The 6,000-nt window shown below is 43.4% G+C and overlaps 1 protein-coding gene across 2 annotated transcripts in view; it reads right to left on the bottom strand.

Moving 5' to 3' along the window:
* ncf2 (neutrophil cytosolic factor 2) overlaps positions 1–6,000 on the bottom strand; it is a 50,062-nt gene that overhangs the window by 42,545 nt on the left and 1,517 nt on the right. The window lies entirely within an intron of this gene.

The raw sequence follows: 6,000 nt of genomic DNA, 5'->3' as shown, positions 1-6,000 counted from the left end.
AAAGAAATTGAGGTTTTGGTTAAGAAAAAAAAGGAAGCATATGTCAGGTACAGACAGGATAGAAGGAGTGAATCCTTAGAAGAGTATAAAGGAAGTAGGAGTATACTTAAGAGGGAAATCAGGAAGCAAAAAGGGGACATGAGATAGCTTTGCCAAATAGAATTAAGGAGAATCCAAAGGGTTTTTACAAATACACTAAGGACAAAAGGGTAACTAGGGAGAGAATAGGGCCCCTCAAAGCTCAGCAAGGTGGCCTTTGTGTGGAGCTGCAGAAAACGGGGGAGATACTAACTGAGTATTTTGCATCAGTATTTACTGTGGAAAAGGATATGGAAGATATAGAATGTAGCGAAATAGATGGTGACACCTTGCAAAATGTCCATATTACAGAGGAGGAAGTGCTGAATGTCTTGAAATGCATAAAGATGGATAAATCCCCAGGCCCTGAGCAGGTGTACCCTAGAACTCTGTGGGAAGTAGGGAAGTGATTGCTGAGCCTCTTGCTGAGATATTTCTATTATCGATAGTCACAGGTGAGGTGCCAGAAGACTGGAAGTTGACTAACGTGGTGCCACTGTTTAAGAAGGGCGGTAAGGACAAGCCAGGGAACTATAGACCAGGTTTTTACAAATACACTAAAGACAAAAGGGTAACTAGGGAGAGAATAGGGCCCCTCAAAGCTCAGCAAGGTGGCCTTTGTGTGGAGCTGCAGAAAACGGGGGAGATACTAACTGAGTATTTTGCATCAGTATTTACTGTGGAAAAGGATATGGAAGATATAGAATGTAGCGAAGTTGTTGGAGGGAATCCTGAGAGACAGAATATACATGTATTTGGAAAGGCAAGGATTGATTGTGGATAGTCAACATGGCTTTGTGTATGGGAAATCATGTCTCACAAACTTGACTGAGTTTTTTGAAGAAGTAACAAAGAGGATTAATGAGGGCAAAGAGGTAGATGTGATCTATATGGACTTCAGCAAGGCATTCGACAAGGTTCCCCATGGGAGACTGGTTAGCAAGGTTAGGTCTCACGGGATAAATGGGAGAACTAGCCATTTGGATACGGAACTGTGTTGATGGAGGGTTGTTTTTCAGACTGGAGGCCTGTGACCAGTGGAGTGCCACAAGGATCAGTACTGGGTCCTCTACTTTTTGTCATGTACATAAATGATTTGGATGCGAGCATAAGAGGTACAGTTAGTAAGTTTGCAGATGACACCAAATTTGGAGGAGGTGTAGTGGACAGCGAAGGTAGTTACATCAGATTACAACAGGATCTTGATCAGATGGCAGATGGAGTTTAATTCAGATAAATGCGAGGTGCTGCATTTTGGGAAAGCAAATCTTAGCAGGACTTATACACTTAATGGTAAGGTCCTTGAGAGTGTTGCTGAACAATGAGACCTCGGAGTGCAGGTTCATAGCTCCTTGAAAGTGGAGTTGCAGGTAGATAGGATAGTGAAGAAGGTGTTTGGTATGCTTTCTTTTATTGGTCAGAGTATTGAGTACAGGAGTTGGGAGGTCATGTTGCTGCTGTACAGGATCTTGGTTAGGCCACTATTGGAATATTGCATGCAATTCTGGTCTCCTTCCTCTCGAAAAGGTGTTGTGAAACTTGAAAGGGTTCAGAAAAGATTTACAAGATTGTTGCCAGGGTTGTTGGATTTGAGCTATAGGGAGAAGCTGAACAGGCTGGGGCTGTTTTCCCTGGAGCGTCAGAGGCTGAGGGGTGACCTTATAAAGGTTTACAAAATTATCAGGGGCATAGATAGGATAAATAGATAAAGTCTTTTCCCTGGGGTGAGGGAGTCCAGAACTAGGGGGCATAGGTTTAGGGTGAGAGGGGAAATAGGTTTAGGGTGAGAGGGGAAAGATATAAAAGGGACCTAAGGGGCAACCTTTTCATGCAAAGGATGGATTGAGCTGCCAGAGGAAGTGGTGGAGGCTGGTACAATTGTGACGTTTAAAAGGCATATGGATGGGTATATGAATAGGAAGGGTTTGGAGGGATATGGGCCGGGTGCTGGCAGGTGGGACTAGATTGGGTTGGGATGTCTGGTCGGCATGGATGGGTTGGACCGAAGGGTCTGTTTCCATGCAGTATATATCTATGACTCTATGACTTTAACTTAAAGTCACTCATGACGACAACCTTACTTCCGTACATTTCCAAAATCTGCTTCCCAATCTGCTCCTCTGTGTCTCTGTTGCTATTGAGGGTCTGTAGAAAACTCCCAATAAAGCGACTGCTCCCTTCATGTTTTGGTCTTCCATCCGTACTGATTCTGTAGACAAACCCTCCTCAACAACCTCCCTTTCTACAGCTGTGATACTATCCCTGATTAGCAATGCCATTCCCCCACCTCTCCCCCCCACCCCATTCCTTTTGAAATATCTAAACCCTGGAACATCCAATAACCATCCACAAGTCTCCATAATGGCCACAACATTACAGTTACAAATATTGATCGATGCTCTAAGTTCATCACTCTTATTCCTGACACTTCTTGCATTCAAATAAATACTTCAATCCATTATACTGACTGCAACTTTGCCCTATCAACTGCCTATCCCTCCTCACAGACTCTCTGCACACCGTATCTGCCTATTTACCAGCTACCCCAACCTCAAATCTGTAGTTCCGGTTCCTACACCCTGTTTAAACCCTTTTGAAGAGCTCTAGCAAACCTCCTGTCGAGGATATTGGTACCCCTCCAGTTCCGGTGCAACATTTCCTCCTTGTACAGGTCCCACCTTCCCCATAAGATACCCCAATGATCTACATATCTGAAGCCCTCCCTCCTAGGAACCCTGCAACCACATGTTCATCTGCACTCGCTCTCTATTCCTAGCCTCACCAGCATGTGGCACCAGTAGCAGTCCTGAGATTACTACTCTGCTCATCCTGCCTTCTAGCTTCCAACCTAACTCACTATATTCTCTTTTCAGGTCCTCCTCCCTTTTCCAAACTATGTCATTGGTACTGATGTGTATCACGACTTCTGACTGCCCTCCCTCCCCCTTAACAATCCTGTTGCCTCGATCTGAAATACCCTGACCCTGGCACCTGGGAGGCAACATACCATCTGGGAGTCTCCCTCGTGACCACAGAATCTCCTGACTGTTCCTCTCATGATTGAATCTCCTATCACTATCATTCTCCTATTCTTCCCCCTTCCCTTCTGAGCCACAGAGCCAGGCTCAGTGCCAGAAACTTGGCCACTGAGCCGTTCCCCTGGTAGGTTGCTCCCCTCACAACAGTGTCCAAAGTGGTATACTTACTATGAGGGGAACAGTCACAGGGGGTTCCTGCACTGTCTGCCTATTCCCTTTCCCTCTCCTGATGGTCACCCAGCTACCTTTATCCAGTAACTTAGGTGTGACTACTGCTCTATAACTCCTCTCTATCACCCCCTCAGCCTCCCGAATGATCCAAAGTTCATCCAGCTCCAGCTCCCAAATAGTTGCAGACTAAATACATACCATGGTTGAATGAAGAGGATGAGAACAAACTAAAATTGAAGAAGAAGGGTTGATGGCGCTTACAATTTTTGACAAAATTAAAAAACACTAGAAGAAAACAGAAAAGAACTACAAGGTTGATAAGGAGCTTGACACCATTTGTGGACAAAGCAGTCCACTTGATTGGCACCACATCCACAAACATCATTCCCTTGACCACTGACACTCAGAGGCAGCAGTGTATACTGTTTATAAGGTGCACTGCAGAAATTCTCCAATGATCCTGAGGCGGTTGCCAAACACATGACTGCTACCATCTAAAATGACGATGACAGCAGATACATGAGAACACTACCATCTGCAAATTCCCCTCCAAGCCACTCATCATCCTGATTTGGAAATATATCACGATTCCTTCACTGTTGCTGGGTCAAAATCCTGGAATTCATTCTGAAAGGGCCTTGTGGGTCAACCTGTAGCACACGGACTGCAGTGATTCAAGAAGGCAGCTCACCACCATCACCTTCTGAAGGGTAATAATTACTGGCCAGTTAGCAATACCCACATCCCATAAGGGAATGAATAAAAGGAAAGTAAAGAGCAAGTATAAGGAGTCTATCTCAAAAAATATTTTTTTAAAACTTGCATCCAAATCTCAAGGGGTGAGTAAATTCTTCTTGTTTCACTCTTTGCTCTTGCTTTAGCAATATTTTAAATTTGAAACAAATATATCTTTTCCCAATTCAGTGTGTGCTTGGACATGCAGTAAAGCTGTGAAAAAACAAGCCAGGATATCCTTATAAGGTCATTAAAATGAATTTGCTTTTTTATTGTAAACTCACTCAGTAAAAAGTATAAAAAGGTAAAATCTAGTTTGAATTCCATGTCAGAAACACACAATAACATACACCGACACACAAACAGGTCAGAGTACTGAGTACAGGAGTTGGGAGATCGTGTTGCGGCTGTACAGGACATTGGTCAGGCCACTGTTGGAATATTACGTGCAATTCTGGTCTCCTTCCTATCGGAAGGATGCTGTGAAACTTGAAAGGGTTCAGAAAAGATTTACAAGGATGTTGCCAGGGTTGGAGGATTTGAGCTACAGGGAAAGGCTGAACAGGCTGGGGCTGTTTTCCCTGGAGCGTCAGAGGCTGAGGGGTGACCTTCTAGAGGTTTATAACATCATGAGGGGCATGGAGAGGGTAAATAGACAAGGTCTTTTCGCTGGGGTGGGGGAGTCCAGAACGAGAGGGCGTAGGTTTAGGCTGAGAAGGATAAGATATAAAAGGGACCAAAGGAGCAACTTTTTCATGCAGAGTGTGGTACATGTATGGAATGAGCTGCCAGAGGAAGTTGTGGAGGCCAGTACAATTACAGCATTTAAAAGGCATTTGGATAGGTATATAAGTAGGAAGGGTTTAGAGGGATATGGGCCAAGTGCTGGCAAATGGGACTAGAATAGGTTAGGATATCTGGTCGGTATGAATGAGTTGGACCGAACGGTGTTTCCATGCTGTACATCTCTATGACTCTATGACCCACACGCACAAACACACTAACCACAAATGCACAAACATACATGCACGCAGACACAAACACATAAACACAGACACTCACACACACATAAGTGTACAAGCATTCAGAACAAGGACAGGATGAGGTAAGGTGAGATTGAAAAATGATTACAGTTCTCAGGTGAAGGATTATATTTTCTGATGTTGATCTTAAAGTTCTGGTGGTTACAGCTGAACTGGTTGTGTTGTTGTTCTGGATTTGTGTAGAACGGTATCCAGTCAGTTTTCCCTCAGGCCTGATCATTCTTAGAGAATTGGGCGTACCACATCCAATGAAAGGGAGGCCTTTCATCTTGATGTGACTAGATGTTACCATCTTCTGTAGCAACAAGCACAAATTAATCATCATGGCGCCTCACAGAAGTGATGTTTCAATGTGTAAATACTAGGGAACAATGGCGATGAATCAGTTATCAAAGGGCTTTGATGTTTCATTGTCAGAGCTTCCCTGTTTTCTTCAATATAGATTTGGGTGATAGGAGTGGGCTGACAGCAGTTTAATCCTCTTCTTTGCACAGCAAGTTTTGGTATAATTCTTTGTTCCAAAATTACCTGCAGTTGAGATCATTGCCAAGGACATTTGAAGATCTTATCGTGAGCTATATATTTGAGAGTTTGAATTTTGATGTTCAGGTAATTATCCTTGGTGTTGAGGAGATGGTCAGCCATGTTACTTAAACAAACATTTGTAAATATCTGCACAGCTTGACTACTCTCAGGTCAGGTGACATTGGCAGCTATTTAGGGTCTCCCAAACACATTACTAATCATTTTCTCAAAAACAAAAGTCCACGCCTTTTCAGTTCATGGATAAGATTTAAAGATTAATAGTTCATATTCTGTATCATCATTACAAATGCTGTGTGAATGTCAATAATAAAGAGTAAATTGTTAAATGTCAGGTTGATTCTGAGGGGAGAGGATAAGGAGTTAGTGGAGAATTAACAGAAATTAGTGGG

Source organism: Chiloscyllium plagiosum, chromosome 11 (assembly GCF_004010195.1).
Source record: "Chiloscyllium plagiosum isolate BGI_BamShark_2017 chromosome 11, ASM401019v2, whole genome shotgun sequence".
Lineage (NCBI taxonomy): Eukaryota > Metazoa > Chordata > Chondrichthyes > Orectolobiformes > Hemiscylliidae > Chiloscyllium > Chiloscyllium plagiosum.
Note: the sequence above shows the minus strand (reverse complement) of the source record. Positions and strands in the feature narration are given on the sequence as shown.